General features: G+C 42.7%; 2 non-coding genes across 2 annotated transcripts; both read right to left on the minus strand.

Moving 5' to 3' along the window:
* Window positions 1-2,404: 2,404 nt before the first annotated feature.
* LOC119928973 lies at window positions 2,405-2,542 on the minus strand. The gene has a single exon (XR_005451118.1). It is a non-coding gene; the product is annotated as a small nucleolar RNA SNORA7 (small nucleolar RNA).
* Window positions 2,543-20,587: 18,045 nt separating this feature from the next.
* On the minus strand, window positions 20,588-20,726 carry LOC119929251. Its single transcript, XR_005451385.1, has one exon. It is a non-coding gene; the product is annotated as a small nucleolar RNA SNORA7 (small nucleolar RNA).
* Window positions 20,727-26,604: the final 5,878 nt, after the last annotated feature.

Here is a 26,604-nt window from a genome sequence, read left to right on the forward strand (position 1 = left end):
TCCATTTCAGTTCTCTAGTTAGGAGTTTTTAGGACTCTAGTTGTCTAGTCTTCTTGCAGTCTCCTCATCAATCGTATTTATTGAGCGCTTACTATGTGCAGAGCACTGTACTAAGCGCTTGGGAAGTACAAATTGGCAACATATACAGTCCCTACCCAACAGTGGGCTCACAGTCTAAAAGGGGGAGACAGAGAACAAAACCAAACATACTAACAAAATAAAATAAATAGAATAGTTATGTACAAATAAAATAAATAAATAAATAAATAGAGTAAAAAATATGTACAAACATATATACATATATACAGGTGCTGTGGGGAAGGGAAGGAGGTAAGATGAGGGGGATGGAGAGGGGGACGAGGGGGAGAGGAAGGAAGGGGCTCAGTCTGGGAAGGCCTCCTGGAGGAGGTGAGCTCTCAATAGGGCCTTGAAGGGAGGAAGAGAGCTAGCTTGGTGGATGGGCAGAGGGAGGGCATTCCAGGCCCGGGGGATGACGTGGGCCGGGGGTCGATGGCGGGACAGGCGAGAGCGAGGTACGGTGAGGTGATCAGCGGTGGAGGAGCGGAGGGTGCGGACTGGGCTGTAGAAGGAGAGAAGGGAGGTGAGGTAGGAGGGGGAGAGGTGATGGAGAGCCTTGAAGCCCAGGGTGAGGAGTTTCTGCCTGATGCGCAGATTGATTGGTAGCCACTGGAGATTTTTGAGGAAAATCCTCCTCCCCTCTAGACTGTAAGATCACCGGATTGTGTCTGTAATATCGTTGTACTGTACTTTCCCTAGCACTTAGTACAGTGTTCTGTGCAGAGTAAGTGCTCAATAAATATGACTGATTGACCAACTCACATGTCCCACTAAGCATGACTTCAATGCTCTAGACAGTAAGCTCACTGTGGGCAGGGAACTTGTCTCTCAACTCCGTTGTACTGTATTCTCCCAAGCACTTAGTATTGTGTTCTGCACATAGTAAGCACTCAATAAATATCGCTGATTGATTGATTAATGGTATGTTTGTATTCTAAGAGCTCATTGTTTATGCTCCTCTGCTGCCAATTGATGTGAAGTGCTGTGCTTTCCTGGGGTTAGCGGAAGTGTGTAGTAGTGAGCTGAGATGCCTGAAATAAGTCCAAATATTAACTCTTCAACAAGCACGGTAACAACTGCACTAAAACTGCACCGTAACACAAGATTTAAAATGCAACATTACCCAGCATTGTTATCTCTAGCTCCTGGAAGTCTCCTGAAAGTGTAATGATTTTCCAAGAAAATCAGCTATACAGTTGAATTTAGGAAGCAACTTTACGATTAAAGTTACATCTACTTAAGGGCAATATCAACATGTATCATGTTGTTAAATAGCCAAATAAGGTAGAAGTGTTAATTTAACCTTCTCATAAATTAAATTTAAATGACATATAGCAATTTGATTGGAATGGAAGCAAATGCTAGGTACTGTCAGGAAAATTGTTTCAGTTGAAACTTCGACATAAACAATCTCAAAGATTTGCAGTTCATCAATCTGGAAAATGCTCTTACGTCCTGAAAATTCAGAAAATCCTCCTCCCATAAAGGTATTTAGGAAAAAAAAAAATGGGAGAAGGTTTTTAGTCTCTAATAGAGAAGCTAAAGGGAGACAGTGCATTGCATTCAATTCTTATTAGAAGGCTGCTGAGCTTCTATACCAGGTACCAATGTGAACTGCTTATATTGCATTTTGGACTTGTGCCCATTAAGAAGACAACCAAGTCATATTGTTCTGGGTTGTTCTTGTGTGATATTTCCAGCTAAGAGACAACGATATGATTCCTTGACCAAAGGATTTCCTGGAGGTTAAGAACTATTCTAACTTGGAACATGTATTATTTATCTTCTTTCTGTCATGAGTGGAAAATAAGTGATTGAAAACCATAAAATGATAGATGACTTGAGTCCCTGTATGGCTGCATGGTGGAGGGTGGGTGACAGGGTGGGTGAGCTGCATGTGGATGGATGAGGAAGGAATTAGGAGAGAGATTAGGGATCTGAGTTCCTTTCATTTACTAGTTTCTCCCTTTGCTTTTATGGTTGAGTCTGGGCATTTTCATAGATCTGTCAGAAGGGCTTTTCTGATGGGAATGGGAACACTCCACTTGTGTTATGGACATTTCTCTCTACTTTCTTTCTCTGTCAGACCAAGGGACAATGTACAACTCTGTTGTTGTTGTTTTATGCTGTCATGTCATATCTGACTCATAGAGACGTCACGGACACATCTCTCCCAGAACACCCCACGTCCGTCTGCAATCTTTCTGGTATTGTATCCATAGAGTTTTCTTCGTAAAAATATGGAAGTGCCTCCTTCCACACAATAAATGAGTCTCTGCCCTCTACTTTCTCCCATGCTGCTGCTGCCCAGCACAGGTGATTTTTTACTTGTAGCAGAGTGCCTTCCACTCACTAGCCACTGCTCAAGCTTGGAATGGAATGGTTATGCCTCTGCTTGACTCTCCCTCCTGTAGTCAAAACTGGTAGAGTACTGGAAACTCTCCAGATTTGACACTAAGAGGACAGCTCTAATACCTCATGAAAAGTTCCCTGCTCATACACGCTCCTCCACATTCTGGCACCAGCTCTAAAAGCGTGATGGCACTGTGAAGATGAGTTCTACCCGCCCCGACACTTAGGACAGGGAGAAGGAAGCCAAATGAGTCACTCCTTAGTGCCCCTCTTTAAAGTGAAAGGCAAACCAGTCATAAAGAAGGATAGAAGAGGAAGTAAAAGGGTAGGATGAGGAGAAGGAGGAGATCTTTGGCTATTTTGAAGTGAGGGGAAGTGAGCTGTGGTTCTGGGAGAGCAGGATATGGGGAAAGCTAATACTGTGGACCCTGGATGGACCAAGGGCAGAGATAGGGAATCCAAGAGGATCCCAAGTTTCAGAGACCGACAGTCAGGATTCTAGAAAAGTGAGGCTCCTACCCCTGAACGGGAGAAGAATGCAAGCACTGGGATGCCTATAGGGAAGTGAAAAGTGCCTGGAGGGGAACATTATTATTATTATTATTATTATCAAATGCCATCGAGTCATTTCTGATTAATCGTGACTCTATGGATATATTTTCTTCAGAAGGTCCTATCTTCTACCATAATCTGAAACCTTGCTAACAGTTCTTCTACTATCACTGTTATAGTTTCTATCCTTCTAGCTGCTGGTCTGCCTCCTCCGTGTTTTCTTGGACTTTTCCTAGCATTAGTGTCTTCTCCAGAAATTAGTCCTCCTGATGTGCCCAAAATATGTGAATCTTAATCAAATAATTTGGTCTTCCAAAGACCACGTTGGCTTAATTTGATCCAAAATCCATGTGTTTGTTTTTGAGGGCAGTCCATATTACTCGCAGAAGCCTTCTACAACACCACATTTCAAAAGAATCGATGATCTTTGTATTCTTTTTTGTTCACTGTCTAGCTTTCAGATCCATGCACTGTCACTGGAAACACCATAAAATTGACAATTTGTATTTTTGTGGCAATTGTTACATTAGCATGTTTTTTTTTTCCAGGTTCTTCATAGCAAATTTTACTAACATTAATTTTCAGCACATTTTGACTCCTAGTTCTTTTATTATTGATTATCGATCCCAGGAGAGAAAAATTGTCAACTATTTCAGTCTTCTTTCCATCCAATATAAATGTGTTAAAACTTTCAGTTTTCATGATCTTTGTCTTCTTGACATTTGAAATGCAGGCCCATCTTTTTGCTCTGCCTTAACATTTACTGATAAGCCCTTCAAATCTTCTTCATTTTCTGCTAGTATCATCAGCCTAACGAAGGCTGTTTTTATTCCTTCCTCCAATCTATACTCCCCGTTCATCTTCATCCAATCCGGCTTCTCTTGTTATGTATTTGGCATAAAGGATGAACAGATGAGGTGACAATATACATCCTTGTCTTACACCCTTACTAATGGGAAACCAATCCGTTTCTCCATATTCTGTTCTTATTGTCGCCTTCTGCCCAGCATACGGGTTCTGTATTAATGCAATTAAATTTTCCGGCATGCCCATTTTCCTTGATGTGATACAGAGCTTTCCATGATCCACGCAGTTGAAAACCTTACTGCAATCAATAAAGCACATGTTGACTTTCTTTTGACATTCTCTTGTTCTTTCAATTAGCCAACAGACATCAGCAATAATACCTCACATCCCTCATCCAGAATGGAATCCAGTTTGAACATCAGGCAATTCATGTTCCATGTAGGTCCCCATTAGATACTGTATAACCTTTAGCAACACCTTGTTGGCGTGTGAGATTAAGGAAATTGTACGAGAATTGTCACATTTGGTTGTATCTCCTTTGTTCGGTACTGGAACCTAAACTAATCTCTTCGAATCAGATAGCCATTGAGTGTATTCGATCCAGGCAAAAGAGGTTGTAACCTGGATTTTATTGGGGGTTTCCCTACTGAGAATACATTCATATTTATAGGGATCTCACTTTTTGGAATCTGCCTGTGTAGGTGCTGGGAAGAAGCTCGAGGTGCTGAGAAGACACATGACGGGCAGGAATGCTTTGTAGACGAGGTCCCTGAAGCCAGTCCTGGGAAAGGGGTGGCAGGCTAGTCCCCAGTAATAATAATCATGATGGTATTTGTTAATCCTTTACGATGTGTCAAGCACTGTTCTAAATACTGGAGTAGATACAAGCTAGTCAGGTTGGACACAATGGATGTCCCACATGGGATTCACAGTCTTCATCCCCACTTTACAGATGAGATAACTGAGGAACAGAGAAGTGAAGTGAATTTGAAACATGGGGAAGGCAGTCATGGGTGCCATGGGGGCAAAGCTGTTAGCTTTGGTCTCACAGCTTTTGGGCGGGTGAGCAGCCAGAAGTAGCTGCCCCTGGTCCTAGGACGTGTGGAAGGGACCAGACATGACCCTGTGGAAATCAATCGCATTTAAATTTGATACACTAACTGTGCTGTTAGTTCCGTCTCCTGTCCCCTGCTGGGAGGGTGAGGGGGCCACCGGGTGGCCAATTCCCACTGTGCTCTGGAGCCAGAAGTGTGAGGGCCCAGCCTGGGATTCCAGTGAGGGGCAGAGAAGCAGAGCAGCCCAGTGGATAGAACAAGATCAAGTGGGCCCAGGGCCGATTCTCACTGTGCTCTGGAGCCAGGAATGCTAGGGTCCAGCCTGGAAGCCCAATGAGGGTCAGAAAAGCTGCATGGCCTAGCGGATAGAGCATGGGTCTAGGAGTCAGAAGGACCTGGGTTCTGATCCTTGCACTGCACTTCTCTTTTGTGTGACCTTGAGCAAGTCACTTCACTTCTCTATGCCTCAGTTACCTCACCTGTAAAATGGGGATTAAGGCTGTGAGTCCCATGTGGGACACAAACTGTGTCCAACTTGACTATTTTGTAACTCCGTCAGTGCTCAGTACAGTGTCTGACACATAGTAAGTGCTAAACACCTTCCATAAATACATAAATAAATAAATAAATAAATAAATAAATAAATAAATAAATAAATAACTAAGCAAATAAATAAGAAGGGTCGGTAGGAAGGAGAGAAAGAGGGTAATTTAGCAGGAAGAGTGGTTATTCCATCATTATCCCCTTTCCTCATTTACTTTTTCCCTCTTCTCCTCCCTTCTTTCCCACCTCCCTCTCCTCCTTGCCCTTTCTTTTACCTCCCCTTCTCTCCCTCCCCTGCAACCTCCTAGCCCCATCTCTTGCTGCACTGCTTCCCAAGCTCCCATGGTGCTATTGAAAGTTTGTCAGTCATGCACCAAAACACCCGCATAGGCACCTACACATTTAGTTCTTGACTCCAGGAGAATTCACTCCTGCTAACAGCACTGAGTACTCTCTACTCCTCTCTGCATGAGAAAGGCTGACAGAGCTCCCTCCAGACCCAGGATGAGCCAGCCTGATATAGCCCTGCTTTCAAACTGCAACTGTAGATCCAGGATAATAATAATAATAATAATTGTATTTGTTAAGAGCTCACTATGTGCAAAGCACTGTTCTAAGCACTGGGGGGTGGGGGGGATAGAGTGATCAGGTTGTCCCACATGAGGCTCACAGTCTTAATCCCCATTTTACAGATGAGGTACCTGAAGCCCAGAGAAGTGAAGTGACTTGCCCAAAGTCACACAGCTGACAAGTGGCGGAGCTGGGATTGGAACCCATGATCTCTGACTCCCAAGCCCCTGCTCTTTCCACTGAGCCATGTGATCCCAGCATCTACCTACCATCACCCAGTCTAACCAGGGTAGACAGACACCATCTATCAAATAGTGGCCTGCTCTCCCCCCAGCCACCCCCACCATTATGGAGAAGTTATTTTGGCAATGCCCTGCCTGACTAACGCTCAAACCTCTCCTCTCCGTGATGAGATGAGATCACAGCTTCAGTGGGCAGGGCGGCACATGAGAGAAGCAGCCTTCTAAAAATACCAGAATGTAATTATCATTAAGGGTGACATGAGTTATCTGAACCACGGAGGGGTGGGAGGAAGGATCCATCATCCCATTGTAGGTTAGCACAGCTGTAAGTGAAACTAACCGGGACAAATGGATGATAGGAAATACCCCCCAGTGTTCACACACAGATGAAAAACAGCTCTGGTCCCCAGTGGATACACCATCGCAGTTAGAAGATCAGCGGCTGGGATGCTAAAAGACGGTTTTCCAGGAGGGGTCAGGGAGTGACATCAGAGTTTCTCCGCTGGGCAGGTCAGGTCCTAAGATGGGAGAGCCATTTCAGACTCCAAAACCAAGGAGGTAAATGGAACCATTGTGCTGAAAGCCCAAAAGTAGCACCAAGAACGTGAGAACTTCGGCTAACAAGACCATCACCTAAATCACAACCTGTGCCCCTTCAAGTTTTTCTATGCTATAATACTTTCACCCACCTGTAAAACAATAATAATAATAATAATAATAGCATTTATTAAGCGCTTACCATGGGCAAAACACTGTTCTAAGCGCTGGGGAGGTTATAGGGTGATCAGGTTGTCCCACAGGGGGTTCACGGTCTTCATCCCCATTTCACAGATGAGGGAACTGAGGCCCAGAGAGGTTAAGTGACTTGCCCAAAGTCACACAGCTGACAATTGGTGGAGCCAGGATTTGAACCCATGACCTCTGACTCCAAAGCCTGGGCTCTTTCTTTACCTAGTGCTTCACACACTAGATTGTAAGCTCTACGAGTGTAGGGATTGCATTCGGTTATGGTACTTAGTTAGTTTTGGTGCTCGTTTAGTGCTTACCACATGTCCGGTACTGCTCTAAACACTGGGGTAGAGACTGTCAATAGGAGGAAGCTTAAGAGTCAATTCCCATTTCACAGATGGGGTAACTGAGTCACAGAGAAGTTAAGTGGCTTGCCCAAGGGCACACAGCAGTCATGTGGCAGAGAAAGGATTAGAACCAGATCCTCTGACTCCAAGGCCTGTGTTCTTACTACTAGGCTATGCTGCTTCTGATTTACTAATTGCATACTAATTGTATTATACTAAGCTCCTTGTGTGGTGCTCTGCACACCATAGATGCACAATAAATAACATGGAATAATTAATTGAAATACTCAGTAGATGCTATTGATTGTTTGGGGCTGTGAGGCATCTGAAATCTGTATCCCCTAAATAATATTTGATTCAAGTGTCTTGTTGCAGATAGTTTTGATTGCTGAATTTTAACTTATTTCATTGTTGTTTGGATTTTATTCTTATTCTTCTAGGTATCTGTCTGCTCCACGTAGGTTTTGAGCCCCTTGTGGGAGAGTGATTTCGTGTTGATGTTTCCATTTTATTACCTTAATGTTCAGTACTAATGATAATAGTAATAAGAGTGTTGCCTAATGGTAAGAGTTTGGGCCTGGGAATCAGAGGATCTGGGTTCTAATCCTGATCCAGCACTTGTCTGCTGTGTGACCTTGGGCAAGTCATTCAACTTCTCTGTGCCTCAGTTCCCTCATCTGCAAAATGCAAAAACAATCAATACCTGTGCTCCCTCCTACTTAAAATGTTAGCCCACGTGGGAGATTATCTTGCATCTACCCCAGTGTTTAGCACTGTGCTTGGCACATAATAAGTACTTAACAAATATCATTATTATTATTATTACTAGCTAGACCAAACTCATTTCCCTTTAGATTGTAAGCTCTTTGTGAGCAAAACATATGTTTATAAATTCTCCTGTTGTACTCTGCCGAGGCACTTAGTAGCATGCTCTGCGCATACTTAGCACTCAATAAATGCCATTGATTGATTGAATTACCATAAAACAACAGGGCACAATCTCATCAATTAGGTCTTGTTTCCTAGTAGAAGAGGGAAGTTCAGTGTCAAAATCCTATTTCCACTCAGTCAACTCACACACTGTTCTTCCCAGTCTCACGGAAAATGATTCTGTCATTTTTAGAAAGCCACAAAGGCCTATTTTTGAATTTGTTCCCCTCTGAGACCATCTCAGGGAATTTGTCTGACTGCTCCTCCCTCTCATAAAACCCTCTAGGGAAACCAGTATAGTTATCTATTATTGATGCTTAGCTCACCGAATAATGATCTCTTCCCAACCAGAAACTTCAAAACCTTCGAGAAGTTATCTGAAGTAATTCAACACAATTGCTTTCTTTCTGTTCTCCTTTATTGTCTAATGCAAGACAGAAATACATCATAGATATATTGTCTTATAGAAAGCAGGAGTCTGTCTCATATTTTTGATCGAACGCTACATAGCTGTGCTTCAAATTCAAAGCTGATGTTGCCGATGGTGAGGTTTTATCATTGTGCATAGGTGTGAATGATTGGAATTGTTATGGGACTTACTGTCTCTTCCATACCATATGAATTTAGAGATTTCCTCTTCCTTGCTGCATCTGTAAGCCACCGGGCCAGGTGACATTTTTTCATTCATTCATTCATGATGAGTCAGTCAATCATATTTATTGAGTGCTTACTCTGTGCAAAGCACTATACAAAGTGCCTGGGAGAGTACACTATAACAATAAACAGACACATGCCTGGTCCACAACCAGCTTACAGTTTAATTATTATTATTATTATGGTATTTGTGAAGCTCTTACTATGTGCAAAGCACTGTTCTAAGAGCTGGGGTTGATACAAGGCAATCAGGTTGTCCCACATGGGGCTCACAGTCTTAATCCCAATTCTACAGATGGTAACTGAGGCACAGAGAAGTTAAGTGACTTGCCCAAAGTCACACAGCTGATAAGTGGCGAAGCCGGGAATAGAGCCCATGACCTCTGACTCCCAAACCCGTGCTCTTTCCACTAAGCCATGCTGCTTCTCTGAATAAATACTGTGTGCCAAGCACTGTTCTAAGCACTGGGGGGATACAAAGTAATCAGGTTGTCCCACATGGGGCTGACATTCTTAATCCCCATTTTACAAATGAGGTAACAGAGGCACAGAGAAGTTATGTGACTTGCCCAAAGTCAAACAGCTGACAAGTGGTAGAGCCACGGTTAAAACCCATGACCTCTGACTCCCAAGCACGTGCTCATTCCACTGAGCCATGCTGCTTCTCTTGGAGAATGAGAGAATGTTTAGAGAATGAGATGGTTATAAATCTAAAATATATAATTTACAGATATGCACATAAGTGCCTTGGGGCAGGCATACGTGCTGTGTTTTTTATTCTTTTTGTTGGTGTGGCAATCTCCATGAACCCTCTGCTCAAAGACAGTCAGATCATTATCCCATTCCTGATGGCTGCAAGCCAGACTCACCAAGTAATAGTAATAGTAACAAATACCAACATTATTAATAGTATTTTCTGATTGCCCACAGAGTACAGTGCAGTGGGCAAAGTGGTTGGGGAGGGCAAAACAAAGGAGTGACACATTTCCGACCCATAAGCAGCTTGCACTCTAATGAAGGAGACTGATCTTCTGAAAAAAAAATGGAAAAATAGAATGATCAAAGTAAATAAATGAATGAGCAATTGAGTAACATGCTCAGATTGGGTCTAAATAAATTCATAAATGCTTGAAATTGCTGGTAGGATTATTTGACTTGGGATACTGAGAACTACTCAGGGAGGGCTTGTTGTAGGAGGTGGGATTTTAGGAGGGCATTGAATGTGTGGATTGTTATGGTCAGTCTATCAGTCAGTCAATCAGTCAATCATTGGAAGTCATTAACTAATTCATTCATTCATTCAATCATATTTATTGAATGCTTACTGTGTGCAGAGCACTGTACTAAGCACTTGGAAAGTACAATTCAGCAACAGATAGAGACAATCTCTACCCAACAACAGGCTCACAGTCTAAAAGTGGGAGACAGACAACAAAATAAAACATGTAGACAGGCATCAATAGCATTGAAATAAATAGAATTGTAGATATATACACATCATTAGTAAAATAAATAGAATAATAAATATGAACAAATATACAGAAATGCTATGGGGCGGGTAGAGGGGTAGAGCAGAGGGAGGGAGTAGGAGCGATGGGAAGGGGAGGAGGAGCAGAGGAAAGGAGGGGCTCAGTCTGAGAAGGCCTTCTGGAGGAGGCGAGCTTTATTTATTGAGTTCCCACCGTGTGCCGAGCACGGTACTAAGCGTTTGGGAGAGTAACACACAATAGAGTTTGTAAACAAGAACTGCGTCCACAAGGAGCTTACAGTCTATAGAGAGTGGCTGCCTCAGTGGAGAGAGTTCATCAATCAATCAATCAATCGTATTTGTTGAGTGCTTATTGTGTGCAGAACACTGTAGTAAGCATGTGGGAGAGTACAGTACAACAGAGTTGGCAGACCCATTCCCTGCCCACAATGAGTTTGCAGGCTGGAGGGGAGCCAGACATTAAAATGAAGAAATAAATTATGGGGGTGTGAGGTTGAGTGAGGGGTAAATAAAGGGAACAATCTAAGTGCAAGGGTGATGCAGAAGGGAGTGGGAAAAGAGGAAATGAGGGAGTAATAAGGGAAGACCTCTTGGAGATGTGCCTTAAATAAAGCTTTGAATGTGGGGAGGGTGGTGGTTTGTCTAATATGAAGGGGGAAGAAGTTTAAGGCCACAGGCAAAATGTGGGCTAGGGGTCAGCAGTGATTGATTGAATGAATTAGAGGAGGGAAGAGTGTGGGCTGGGTGGCAGTGGGAGAGCCATGAGGTAAGCTAGGATAGGTAAGGTGATTGAATGCTTCAAAGCCAATGGAAAAGAGTTTCTGTTTGATGAGGAATCACTTGAGATTCTTGAGGAGTGGGGAAACATAGACTTCTTTTTTTTTTTTAAGAAAAATGATCCAGGGAACAGAGCGAAGTATGGACTGGAGGAGGGAAAGACAGGAGGCAGGGAGATCAGAGAGGAGGCTGATACTGTAGTCAAGGTGGGATAGGGTAAGTGCCTGGATCAACATTGTAGCAGCTTGAATGGAGAGGAGTAGGGCAGATTTTAACAATGTGACAGGTGAACTGGCAGGATTTGGTGACATACTTAATATGTACTTGAATGAAAGAGAGAGGAGTCAAGGATAACGCCAAGGTTATGGACTTGTTAGAAAGGAAGGATTGTGGTGCTATCTACAGTGAGAGGAAAGTCAGGGAGAGGATAGGGTGTGGGTGAGAAGATAAAGAGTTCTGTTTTGGACATGTTAAATTTGAGATGACAGCAGGACGTCCAAGAAGAGATGAACTGAAGGCAGGAGAAATGCAAGTCTTCAGAAAAGGAGAGTGATCAAAGCTGGAGAAGTAGATTTGAGAATCGTATTCCTAGAGATGATAGTCAAAGTCATGGGAATGAATGAGTTCTCAAGGGAATGGCTATAAATGGAGAATGGAAGGGGACCCAGAACTAAATATTGAGGGGCACCCAAAGTTAAGGGGTAGGAGCCAGAGGAGGAGCCTTTGAAAGAAACTGAGAAAGAGAAGCTAGAGAGACAGGAGAATCAGGAGAGGACAGCATCTATGAAGCCAAGGTTGCATGACATTTCCAGGAGAAGGGGATTGTTGACGGTGTTGAAAGCAGCTGAGAGGTCAAGAAGGATTAGGATGGAGTAGAGGGTGTTGGATGTGGCAAGAAGGAGATCATTTTTGAAAGGAAGATATTTTTGACATGTGAGAGGGCAATTTCTGTGGAGTGAAGGGGATGGAAGCCAGGTCAGAGGGGGTCAAGGAGAGAATTGGAGGAGAGGAACTGGAGACAGCAGGTGTGGACAACTCGCTCAAAGAGTTTGGAGAGGAATGGTAGGTGGGAGGTGGGATGATAACTGGTGGAGCCGTGGGATAAGGGGTACATAAGCATGTTTGAGATCACTGGGGAAAAAGTCACTGGAGAACAACCAGTTGAAGATGGTGTGGGGGGGGGGGGGGGGTCATAGAGGGAAGAAGGGAGTGGGCAAGTACTTTGATAAGGTGAGAAAGAATGGAGTTGGATGTTCAGGTGGAGAGGGTGGATTTTGAAACCAGCTTTTAGCCCAATGTTTTGTGTATATATATATGTAGTTGGTTCTTAACAAATTCCATGATTATCATTGTATAGCATAAAAACAATCTAAAATGTTGAAATGTCTCCAAACGGGTGATTCAGTGAAATTATAAGTTATCTGTTTGTGAACATAAAAAATAATAACAGTAATAATGGTAATGAAACGTGTACATGAGCAGTGCAATTTCTGGGTCAGACCATTATTCCACTCAGCCCACAATGCTATTTCCAAAAGTGGCACCAAGGCACTCAGTGGAGCCATGCTCTGATTGCTCCCTTGAGTATATCTCCTTATGGTTCAGGATGCATCTTCACCTTTCATGGATGTTTTCTTTATGAATCCATCCAAATCCTTCCTGAATCTTTTGATAGCCTCTATTGGGGCCTGAAGCTATCAAACGCCCAACTACTTAAATCACAACTAGTTTCCCTCCTTGTGCAGCCCCCCAGCAAATTTACTTTTGGCACATGGTAAGCGCTTAACAAATACCATTATTTATGACTTATTTCAGCATCTGAAACGAAATGAGGAGAACACCAAATGAACAAAGAATCAAGATTAACTTCATTCTCCAGGGCAGATACCTTCCTAAAGTTGGGGATACAGTGATTTTTACAGCAAATTTTCCATTTTAGTACTTGAAAATTTTAAAATTCTATCTAAAGAATAGTGTTTGGCCAAACTACGTGGATCAATTTAAATATTCAAAGTGCTGCTCTTGCTATTTCTCTTTGGCTAAAGGCAGTCAGACTCTTCTCTGGTTTGCCAAAACATTCTTCCACCCTCAAAAGCCAACGGAGTCTAAATCCTAGCTCTCTCATTTATTTTTTATTTTACATTGAGCTAAAATGTCCTCAGAGGAGAAGGTTCCACAGCTGAACAGCCAAAGGCTCAGCCTAGGAATTTTTCCCAAATGGTGATTGAAAATGGATTTGATTTCAGATTCCTGAATATTTTCTCTTTGTCCCACCTCCTTTATGGAGTCTGTTTGGATTGAAAATGAGCGAGCAATGAGAGGAGGAATAAATATGTGAACATAGTTCCCTTGAAGCAAAGAATAAAGGCTCTGAGACAGGAAGGCATTAAGATACCATCGGAAATGATTTCCTCAGAGATGGATAGAAGTCCCAGCTTGACTGGGAGCCTGCAGAGAAACCACCGTGGATGTTGATGACGGACAAACCCTCCTCTGGTATCTTATGGCTGTATTCAAAAAGATGAGGGGTCACTACTTCTCTCCAGAATCAGAGATCACCAAGATGCTTATAATAATGACAGTGGTATTTGTTAAGAGCTTACTGTGTCCCAGGCACTGTAATAAGAGCTGGGATGGATACAAGCAAATCACCCTGGACAGAGTCTATGTCCCACATGGACCTCACAGTCTTAATCCCCATTTTACAGATGAGGTTACTGAGGCCCAGAGAAGTTAAGTGACTTGCCCAAGGTGACGCAGCGGAGAAATAAATGGTGGAGTCAGAATTAGAACCCAGGTCCTTCTGACTCCAGGCCTGTGCTCTATCCAGTAGGCCATGCGGCTTCTCTGAGTCACCTTCCCTGAGTCACATGTGAACCTCAGTTTCCTCATCAGTGCAGGCAGAATTGACAGCTTGGGGCCTCTCAAGGGAAGGAGTAAAAGCATTAAAACCCTTTACTGGCCCCAAGAAGGAAACAGAAAATAAAAGTAGAGAAACTCCCATGATCCTTCCCCTCCCCGTCGTTCCCCTCTCCATCCCCCACATCTTACCTCCTTCCCTTCCCCACAGCACCTGTATATATGTATATATGTTTATACATATTTATTACTCTATTTATTTATTTATTTATTTTACTTGTACATTTCTATTCTATTTATTTTATTTTGTTAGTATGTTTGGTTTTGTCTCCCCCTTTTAGACTGTGAGCCCACTGTTGGGTAGGGACTGTCTCTATATGTTGCCAACTTGTACTTCCCAAGCGCTTAGTACAGTGCTCTGCACACAGTAACCGCTCAATAAATACAATTGATGATGATGATGATCCTTCCCTACTGTATAATAGTGCCTGCATTCTTTCCAGTGGGACAACAACTTTGTCTTTGCCACAGTTTATTCATACAAGTTGGGGCAGCCTGGTCAGAGGGGGTTCATATACCCTTTCCAACCCCACCTTGGGCTGCTAGGATTCTCCTCAAGAGCATGAGGAGGTTTTGAAAGAATTATGGCAGCTTCCTCTCCCTTAACTGGGACCAAGAAGCAGGCTCAAGCCTCCATAGTTGAAGCTTCTGGGTTGTTGACCAGACTCAATCAGTCTATTCCCCTTCTAGACTGTGTGCCTCTTGTTGGGTAGGGATTGTCTCTATCTGTTGCCGAATTGTACTTTCCAAGTACTTAGTACAGTGCTCTGTACACAGTGAGAGCTCAAAAAATAGGACTGAATGAATGAATGAATCCTATTTATTGAGCACTTACTGTGTGCAGAACACTCTAGTAAGCACTTGGGAGAGTACAACATAACAAAACATTCCCTGTCCACTACATGCTCACAGTCTAGAAGGAATTCTCTCACTCCATCAATCCATCCGTGGTCTTTATTGAGCATTTACTGTGGGCAGAACACTGTGCTAAGTGCATGGGAGAGTACACTATAATAGAGTTGCTAGAGTGATTCCTACCCTCAGGGGTTTACAATCTAGTAGGAGAGATAGGCATTAAAGTACATTACAGCTAGGAGAAGCAGCAGAATGTAAGGATATGGACATCAGTGCTGTGCAGCTAGTTGTGGGGTGAGTTACAAAGTATTTAAGGGGTACAGAGGGCAAATGGGGTGGACAGATAGTCAGGGAAGACTTCTTGGAGGAGATGTAATTTTAGGAGGGTTTTAAAGGTGGGGAGGCATGATGGTCCCTTGGCTATGAAGCGAGGGATTTCCAGGCTGGAAAGGCCAGAAGCTCCTCACCATCTCCTTTAGGAATGGCTGCATACTACACTGCAGCGGAGGCAAGGAGGTTGGCGGACTTTGGAACTAGCAACTAAATGAGTGTGGCCCATCCAACCTGCTGTTCCAGGAGGTGTGGACATTTTCCTCTAAATTTTCACTATTTTCAATTTTTTTTCCACAGCATGAGGCTTACAAGCTGGCTCCCTTATGCTGTTTCTAGTCCCTGCAGTGAGGACCATGCAGACCCCTCAGAGACCTGAAAAATGTTCTTCCTGCCTCTTCTGCAGAGATTGAACAATATAAGATGACCAAATATACCCCCTTTTCTGTTCCTTTTCCAAAGTTCATCCATTCATTCAATTGTATTTATTAAGCGCTTACTGTGTGTACAGCATTGTACTAAATGCTTGGGAAAGAACAATACAATAATAAACAGTGACAATCCCCGCACACAATGAGCTCACAGTCTAGATGGAGGGAGAGAGACATCACTACAGATAAATAAAATTACAGATATACACATACATGCTGTGGGGCTGGGGTTGGGGGGACAGGGTCGGGGGATATCAAAGGGAGCAACTTAGGGCAACACAGAAGGGAGTGGGAAATGTGGAAAAGTGGGACTTGGTCTGGGAAGCCCTCTTGAAGGAGATGTGAGTTCAATAAGGCTCTGAAGAGGAAGAGAGTAATTGTCTGTCAGATTTGAGGAGGGAGGAGATTCCAGGCTAGAGGCAGGACATGGGCCAGGGGTTGGCGGTGAGACAGGCGAGAACAAGGCACAGTGAGAAGGTTAGCACCAGAGAGCGGAGTGTGCGGGCTGGGCTGTAGAAGGAGGGAAGGAAGGTGAGGAAGAGGGGGCGAGGTGATGGAGAGATTTGAAGCCAATAGTGAGGAGTTTTAGCTTGATATGGAGGTTGATAGGCAACAACTGGAGGTTTTAGAGGAGGGGAGTGACATGCCCTGAACGTTTTTTGAAGCCAGGATTTCCATCACTGTCTGGCATCTTTTATAAACATATAAGTTTCTTGCTGTTTTATGGGATGGGGAAATGTTAAGGTGATCTGCAAGCTGGTTTGCTCTAAGACCTTCCTCTCTTGGGGAAACAGAGGACATGAAATAGATGTAACACTTCAGCAAAGCAAGGCTTGGTTACAAAAATAATTCTGAATGCCATTTCCTAACTCAGCTAAAGACAGTGGAAGATGTTGCCAAATTCATAGGAAGTCTCACAACTCAGATCTATTTTGTTTTTCACATGGACATGAAGGAAAATGATGCTATTACCCCCGTGTGGGAAGGACAGAAAACTCACGAAGTCTCAGTCTGGTAGTAAATTAGGGGTAGAACTCTAGACTGTGAGCTCCTTGTGGACAGGGAATCATCAACTCTGTTGTATTGTGTTCTCCCAACTGCTTAGTGCAGTGGTCTGCACACAGTAGGTGCTCAGTAAATGACATTCATTGATCAAGAACCACATTGGAGACACCAGGGAGGCAGAGGTGTCTAGTGGAAAGTGCATTCATTCATTCATTCATTCATTCATTCATTCATTCATTTAATGAACCCTTACTTTGTGCAAAGTACTCTACTAAGCACTTGGGAGAGTACAATATAACAATAAATAGACACATTCCCTGCCCACAGTGAGCTCCTAAATGGGAGTCAGTTAACCCGGTCTAGCCTCAGCTCCACTACTGGCCTGTTGTGTGACCTTGGAGAAGTCACTTAACTTTTGTGCTCCCCTGAGTGCTTAGTACAGTGCTTTGTGCATAGTGAGTGCTCAGTAAATTCCATTGATTGATTGATTGATTGATTCTCAGCACATCAGTTTCCTCATCTATAAAATGGGGATCACATGCCTGTAGGACAGGACCTGTGTTGGATCAGATTATCTCATATTTACCCCAGCATTTGGCACAGTGAACACAATATTAGGGAAAATGGAAGAAAGTACTGGGCATTATGGGTAGCCGATGCATCTGTGCAAGAGGTAGCAATATTTATAGACACATAATATGAGGGATTGTCAGCCCCAAATTAGTCTCATCAACAATGCGCGCGCGCGCACACACACACACACACACACACACACATCTATTAGACTGTGAGCCCACTGTTGGGTAGGGACCGTCTCTATATGTTGCCAACTTGTACTTCCCAAGCGCTTAGTACAATGCTCTGCACACAGTAAGCGCTCAATAAATATGATTGATTGATTGATTGATCTATTAAAAAAAATAAATTCACCTTCCTTGATATTTGAGTGGCCCCCATAGACATGCATATTAAGAACTCCTCCTTCCACTAGCACTATTCAAGAAATAGACTGGATCAAAGACTGAAAACTCTTCATAAGAAATCTTCATATCAGTCAATCAATCAATGGAATTTATTGAGCACTTACTGTGTGCACAGCATTGTACTAATCGCTTTTGAAGAGTCCAATATAAAAAGGGTTGGTAGACACGTTCCCAGCCCACAAAGAACTTACAGTCTATGGACACTATTTTTTTCTTCTAACCTTAAGGTATCAACTTGGATTTACTAGGATTGATTTGTCAATCAAGACCCTCGTGAGCCTATCTCGGTCAATAGCAGTTAGTGAGTTTTAGGTAAAGGGGCCAGTTCTGCGTACTGCACAGCCTGGACTAGCTTAGTACAGTGCTCTGTACACAGTAAGCGCTCGATAAATACGATTGATTGATTGATTGATTATCTGAATTCTACTGTCACCGGCAGAGAGTCCCCCTCCACCCTCATACCACCCTTCAAAGCCTTATTGAAGGCACAACTCCTCCAAAAGGCCTTCCCTGACTAAGCCCTCCTTTCTTTTTCTCCCACTCCCTTCTGTGTCGCCCAGACTTGCTCTCTCTTTAGAGAAGCAGCATAGCTTAGTGGAAAGAGCCCGGGCTTGGGAGCCAAAGGACGTGGGTTCTAATCCCGGCTCTACCACTTGCCTGCTGTGTGACTTTGGGCAAGCCACTTAACTTCTGTGCCTCAGTTACCTCTTCTGTAAAATGGGGATTAAGACTGTGAGTCCCATGTGGGACAACCTGATTATCTTGTATCTACCCCATCGCTTAGAACAATGCTTAGCACATAGTAAGTGTTTAATAAATGCCATTATTATTATTGTTTATTCATCCCCCCTCCCAGCCCCGCAGCATTTATGTACATATCTATAATTTATTCATTATATTAATGCCTGTCTCCCCTTCTAGACTGTAAGCTCACTGTGGGCAGGGAATGCATCTTCTATAGGGTTCTACTGTATTCTCTAAGCGCTTAGTACAGTTTTCTACATACAGTAAGCACTCAGTAAATAGACTGACTGACAAAATGGTTTAGAGCAAAATGGGGGAACAGCAATGCTGCCTAACCCCCAAATCTATGGCTAGTTTCCAGACTCTTTGCTGCCCAACCAATAACTCCTTCCCCTGATCCCGAACTCAGCCTTTGTGAAAAGAATGTGCTGCCTTGAAGAAAAAGAGATTAAAAATAAACTATAATGCTAAATTATTCACACTGTAAGAGGATGTGCTAAATAAACTCTGCAACAGATGTAATAAATTCCACAACACCTTACACAACCAGAAATACACTGAACTATGATTCTGTATTACATAAAAATATTCCTATCCCAGTTACACAAAACACCAGCATAAAAATGATTTTAAAATACACTGCCCTTCATGCAAAATAATAGCATTCTAAATGAAAATATACAGTCACCGAGGGGCAGGACTAACCTCTAAAAGTCCTTTGGCAAAGCCAATGATAGATTTTTTGACAGCAATATTTTGAAATTCATCAATACTGTGTGCAGAACACTTTACTAAGCCCTTGGGAGAATGTAAATATAGTAGTCGGACCCTACTGCTGCCCTCTAGAAGCTCACAGTCTAAAAGAGATCTTCCCCCTTATTTTGTCTAAGAGAAATGAGATTCTATCCAACCCCAGAGAACTAACTAAAGGCTCAATGTCACCCTGAGGACTCTTTTTTTCCCCTCAATAACATCTGTTGAAGACATACTGTGTACTGTATTAGGCCCTTGGAAAATACAGTAGAAGAATATTCATTCATTCATTCAATCATATTTATTGAGCTCTTACTGTGTGCAGAGCACTGTACTAAGCACTTGGAAAGTACAATTCAGCAACAGAGTAAATCCCTGCCCACAATGGGCTCACAGTTTAGAAGGGGGGAGATAGACATCAAAACAAGTAAACAGACAGCAGCATGGCTCAGTGGAAAGAGCACTGGCTTTGGAGTCAGAGTTCATGGGTTCAAATCCTGGCTCTGCCAATTGTCAGTTGTGTGACTTTGGGCAAGTCACTTAACTTCTCTGTGCCTCAGTTACCTCATCTGTAAAATGGGGTTTAAGACTGTGAGTCCCCTGTGGGACAATCTGATCACCTTGTAACCTCCCCAGCGCTTAGAACAGTGCTTTGCACAGAGTAAGTGCTTAATAAATGCCATTATTATTATATATACACATCATTAATATAAATAAATAGAATTATAAATATGCACCTATTTAACAGCAGTAGTAGCAGCAGCAGTACCAGTAGCAGGAGCAGAAATAGTAATAGCAGCAAACGTAACAGCAGTATTAGCCACAGTACCAATAGTAGCAGTAGTCATATTTATTGAACATCCACTGTGTGCAATATACCTAATCCCGACTATGTACCTTGTGTGCTAGGTGACCTTGGGTGAGTCATTTTACTTCTCCGTGTCTCAGTTATTTCATCTGTAATATGGGGATTGAGACTGTAAACCCTACGTGGGACAGGGACTGTGTCCAACACGATTTGCTTGCATCTACCCCAGCGCTTAGAACAGTTCCAGGCACATAGTAAGCACCTAACAAATACCATAATAATTATTATGATAACCTTTGTGCACTTCGGAAGACTGAAACATGCCAGATCTGTCTGACTTCAGAATTCAAACTCATACTTACCCTCTACTCCGTTGGGAACTCAGTGAATTGCCTTATCAAAACACTGTTGTTGTCTTATGCTGCCGAGTCATGTCCGACCCATAGCGACACCATGTACACATCTCTCTCAGAATGCCCCACCTCCATCTACAATCGTTCTGGCAGTGTATCCACAGAGTTTTCTTGGTAAACATACAGAAGTGGTTTACCATTTCCTCCTTCCGCGCAGTAAACTTAAGTCTCTGCCCTCGACTCACTCCCATGCCGCTGCTGCTCAGCTCAGTTGAGTATTGACTTGTAACGGATTGAATTCCACTCGCTAGCCACTGGCCAAGCTAGGAATGGAATGGGTAGGCCTCTACTTTGACTCTCCCTCCCATAGCCAAGACTGGTAGAGTACTGGAAACTCTCCAGTTGCAACTCTGAGAGGGGTATCAGAACATTAGGCTTGTGGAAATGTCCCTAATCCTGTGCTCCATTCACCTCTCCTCCAGGAATCTGGTCCAAACCATTCTCCTCTCAGCATGCACCTAAGAAATCAACATTGGACTCCTTTGCTTCCATTTCCAAAATCGGTCACATGGCCAAGAAGATCCTGGTTGACAAACAAAATGGGGAGTGCTCCATAGCATATTCTGTCCAGTTCTCCTGCTTGCACAAAGGGAGAAAGGCTATTAAAACCCTCCGGCTGCTTCAATTGTGTGCCCCCTTAGAATGAAAGCTACTAGAATGTAAGTTCCTTGTGATCAGTGAATATCTTACTTCATTAGTACATTAGCAGCATCTATTATTATTATTATTAATCATTTTTATTGAGAGCTTACTGTGTGCAAAGCACTGAACTAAACACTTGGGAGAGTACAGAATAAAATCGAACACATTCCCTGCCCACAGTGAGCTCATAGTCTAGAGGAAACAGACATTAATATAAATGAATGAATGAATAAATAAATAAACATATAGATAGATAGATACAGATATATACTGCATCTAGTACAGTGCACTACACCAAGTGGGTGCTCAATAAATGTATTACTCCTTCTAGTATTCTTATTACTACTACTATTCTACAGCTACGACTACTACTACTATCACTACTATTACTATTACCACTACTACCACTAGTATTCACTCATTCATTCATTCAATCATATTTATTGTGCATATACTGTGTGCAGAGCACTGTACTAAGCACTTGGGAAGTACAATTCAGCAACAGAGACAATCCCTGCCCACATTGAGCTCACAGTCTAGAAGAGGGGAGACAGATATTAAAACAAGTAAGCAGGCATCAGCATCATCATAATAAATAAATAGAATTATATATATACATCATTAATAAAAATAAATAGAATTATAATTATAAATATGTACATATATACACAAGTGCTGTGGGGCAGGGAGGGGGTAGAGCAAAGGGAGCAGGTTGGGGCGATGGGGAGGGGAGGGGGAGCAGTGGAAAAGGGGAGGCTTAGACTGGGAAGGCCTCCTGGAGGAGGTGAGCTTCCAGTAGGGCTTTGAAGTGGGGAAGTGGGCTAGTTTGGCAGATTTGAGGAGGGAGGACATTCCAGGCTAGAGGTACTACTACTACTACTACTACTACTACTACTACTACTACTACTACTACTACTACTACTACTACCACCACTACTACTACTACTACTACTACTACTACTATTACTAGTCATGGCCATGGGTTCTAATCCTGGTTCCACCATTTGTCTGTTGTGTGGCCTTGGGCAAGTCACTTAACTTCTCTGTGACTCAGTTACCTCATCAGTAAAATGTAGATTAAGACTTTGAGCCCCACACAGCCCAGGGTCTGTGTCCAACCGGATTTGCTTGTATCCACCCCAGTGCTGAGTACGGTGCCTGGCACATAGTAAATGCTTAACAAATGCCATCATTACTATTACTACTACTCCCTTCTGAGGGTTCTGCTGACAGGCTCTGGTCTGCTCTCTCTCTGGTCACCAGGGCTAATGGGGATTCAGTTGCAGGGAACATCTCTTGCATGGGCTTTCCTGTGGAAGGCAGCAGTGGGGCTTATCTGGAGCCCAGAGAGGAAGAGGAGTAGTTCACAAACCATGGTTGCCTGGTAAGGAATACCATAGGAAGGACAAGATATTACAAACAATAATGGCACTTCCAAAAATCTTGAGAGAAATCAAATTATCCCATCTCCCAATACATGGGTATTCATAGGTACTTCTTCAATGAAATATGTGATGGTGATAATTCATCATTCATTCATTGTATTTATTGAGCGCTTACTGTGTGCAGAGAACTGTACTAAGCACTTGGGAGAGTACAATACAACAATAAACAGATACAGGGGTCAAGCATCCTGTGAACACTTTGCTGATCAATTTCTTTGCACTCTGCTGGCATTCCCATTTTCTTCTAATTCCTCTTACCTCCCACTCATTATTATTATTATTATTAATAATAATAACAAATTATTTTATTAGTTAATCACTTACTATGTGCCAAGCACTTTACTAGGTGCTGGGGTAGATACAAAATAATCAGGCTAGACACAGTCTCTGTCTCATGTGAGGCTCACAGGCTAATCAATCTCTCAATCAAATTTATTGAGTGACTACACTGTTCAGCATACTGTACCGTTTGGGAGAGTACAATATACCAGAGTGGGAAGACATGGTCTCTACCCTTGGTTATATTATACTCTCCCAAGTGCTTAGTACAGTGCTCTGTACACAGTAAATGCTCAATAAATATGACTGAATAAATGAAGGAAAGAGCTTAGGGTCCAGGTAGGAGGAAGAAGAGATATTGAATCTCCATTTTACAAATGAGAAAACTGAGACACAGAGAAGTTAGATGACTTAGAAGTTGGATGATTTTTCTGTGGAGCAGGCCAGTGGCAGAGCAGGGATTAGAAAACGGGTTCCCAGAATTCCAGGCCCATGCCCTTTCCATGAGACCACACTGTTTCTCTTTCCTTTTACAGCCCCCACACACGCCTGCATCTTTCTGACCCTCCTGTTTCTTTCTCTGTTTTCAGCATTTCTCTCTTTTCTGTTCCTCGGGGTTGGGGTCTAGGTTTCTTTTCCTCAGAGTCTGTAGCTTGATTTTCTCCTTCCTTTGCAATCTTCTATTGTAGTTTATGCTACTCTCTCTCTTCCCTCCTGCCCTGCAATTTTCTTTCTCTTCCATTCCTAATCCCTTCCTTCCCCTTGTTCCTTTTTCTCATTTTGTTCCCTTTTGTTTTCTTCCCCCATTTTTTCTTTTCATCCTTTCGTCCTTGGTTTTGACGGTTCTGAGAACCACACCCTTCCCTGTCCCTCTCAATATGGACTCTGCTCATGGTTCTTAGTCACTGACTCCAGTCTGGTTCTTTGAGTGTGTAGGTGAATGGTCCGGGGTTGGTGGGTCGGGGGCAGCCATTAAGACTGCCAAACCCTCTCTCCCAAGAACTAGGATAGGAAAATCCCTACTCTTCAGGCTGGGTGGAGAGAAGGGAAAAAGATCTGGTCCAGAACTTTAGACCTTTGGTTCCCTGGAGTCCAACACCATGGAGCTGAAAGGGGCAACATTCTCCAATGCTCAAGGGGAAAGTGAAAGACAAGTCCTGCTTCTCCTGGGGATTAAGCCTCATACTGTTACTCTGTTTGACCTGTTCGAAAATATCTATATATCTGTCTGTCTCCTTTGTGGCAGGGACTGTGTCTTGTGTTTCTCTCGTACTTTTCCAAGGGCTTGATGCCAGTCATCAACTGTATTTACTAAGCACTTACTGTGTGCAGAGCATTGTACTAAGTTATTGGGAGATACAATATAACAATAAACAGACACATTCCCTGACCACAGTGAGAGAAGCAGTGTGGCTCAGTGGAAAGAGCCCAAGCTTTGGAGTCAGAGTTCATGGGTTCAAATCCTGGCTCCGCCGATTGTCAGCTGGGTGACTTTGGGCAAGTCACTTTACCTCATCTGTAAAATGGGGATGAAGACGGTGAACCCCCGGGGGACAACCTGATCACCTTGTAACCTCCTCAGCACTTAGAACAGTGCTTTGCACATAGTAAGCGCTTAATAAATGCCATCATCATCATCATCATCATCAACTATCGTATTTATTGAGCGCTTACTGTGTGCAGAGCACTGTACTAAGCGCTTGGGAAGTACAAGTTGGCATCATCATGAATTTACAATTTAGACAATCAACTTACAGTCTGGAGAAGCAGCATGGTGTCATGGGTAGAGCACAGGACTGAGAGTCAGAAGGTCATGGGTTCTAATCCTGGCTCTGCCACTTGTCTGCTGTGTGACTTTGGGCATGTCACTTCACTTCTCTGGACCTCAGTTACCTCATCTGTAAAATGAAAACTGAGACTGTGAGCCCCACATGGGACAGGGACTGTGTCCAAGCCAATTTGCTTGTATCCACCGGAGTGCTTAACAAAGTGCTTAACTAAAATCCACATTTATTATTATTATAATCATTATTATTGGATTACAAGTTTACAGTCTGCACTCAGTAGGCCCCCAAAAGTGACATTTCTACTGCTTGTATTATCACACTCAGGCAAGTCCTGCCTCCAGCATCCCAGGGCTCACTGGGCGTCTAGACCAGAGTGTCAGTGAGAACTGGTGGCCCAGCCCATGGGAAGGAGATACAGGCTGCTCCCTCTCCTCTCAGTGCCCAAATAGCACAAAAGAAGTCAGACTCTAAGCATGTAGCCTATGGGACGACCCACTACTGCTGGATTTGCCCTCACAGTTCTCACATTTATCCTGCAATGGCCTGTGAGCACCTCCCATAAACAGTGAGTTAATGGTGGGCAGGGATTGTATTGACCAACTCTGTGTTATTGTATTCTCCCAAGCACTTAGAACATGTGCTCTGAACACAGTAAGCACTCAATAAATACCATTGATTGTTTGAATGAACTGTGATTTCAGCCACGGGAAATATACTCGCCAAGCATTGAAACAAGACCAATGAACACTATTAAAGTACTTTAATCTTCCTCCAGGTCTGACTCCTAGGATGAATTAACAGGAGGACGAATATTCAAAAATTACTGGACAGCAATGAGGATTGCCTGTGCTTTTTTTCCCTTGGAATTCCTCAAACTAACCTGCTCTCACAAATATTCAGTTGCTCTCACATTCTATTCATTTATATTGATGCCTGTTTACTAATTTTGATGTCTGTTTCCATGCCCCTAGACTGTAAACCCGTTGTGGACAGGGATTGTACCTTTTTAGTGCTGTATTGTACTTTCCAAGCACTTAGTACAGTGCTCTGCACACAGTAGGCACTCAATAAATACAATTGAATGATTGAATGAATGAATCCTGCACTGCCTCTGTGTGTAAGTCTTCTCACCAACAGCCACAGAATGGGGGAAATGGTCAAAGACAGAGTGTGAATGAGCAGGAATAAATGTCAACAATTGTGAGAAGTGACAAGCAACAATCAAGCAACTATTTGACAGTTTCTATAAGTAGCCTGCATTAGCTTTGCATGAATGCATAACATATGCAAATCATGTACAAATCCATTGGTGGTCTTCCAAGCCCTTTTATACATCTGGATGTGTTTTTGGGAAAATTCTAGCAGTTCTGTGCTACAGTCAATTTCTAGGAACTATTTCTAACAATGAAAATGCCTCCTGGGAACAGGAGAAATTTGTTCCTCAAATATTCATAATTTTACATTCTCACCAGAAATGATGTAGGCGGTCCATGGCTATCAGTGAATATAAATCAGTTTCCGAAGAATTCTGATTGGATAAGTTTACTGGGGATTTATTCATGCTTATGCGCTTATCAAGTGAATGGGACGTTACTCCAAAATATTCCGCAAGATTGTAGGTACTAATAATTTCTGTTTATGAACATTTTTGTAATTCAAAGAGGGGAATGACATAAAAATAATGGGCAGAAATATTGGTGAAGATATGGAAAATGTCATCCGTGTATTGTGATAAGAATAACGATATATTCTACCTCAGAGTAAAGTGATATTTAGATCTATACAGAGAGAGCCTACATTATCTATCTATATATACATATAAATATATACATATATGTTCATTCATTCATTCAGTCAGTCAGTCATATTTATTGAGCACTTACTGTGTGCAGGGCACTGTACTAAGCACTTGAAAATTACAATTCAGCAATAGAGACAATCCCTGCCCACACTGGGTTTACAGTCTTATATGTATATATATATAATATATATCTATTATATATATTGTCTTGTCTTATGCCATCTATACACTCTTACTATACAAGCTTACTATGTGCCAAGCACTGTTCTAAGTGCTGAGGTAGA

Source organism: Tachyglossus aculeatus, chromosome 5 (assembly GCF_015852505.1).
Source record: "Tachyglossus aculeatus isolate mTacAcu1 chromosome 5, mTacAcu1.pri, whole genome shotgun sequence".
In the NCBI taxonomy this organism is placed as follows: domain Eukaryota; kingdom Metazoa; phylum Chordata; class Mammalia; order Monotremata; family Tachyglossidae; genus Tachyglossus; species Tachyglossus aculeatus.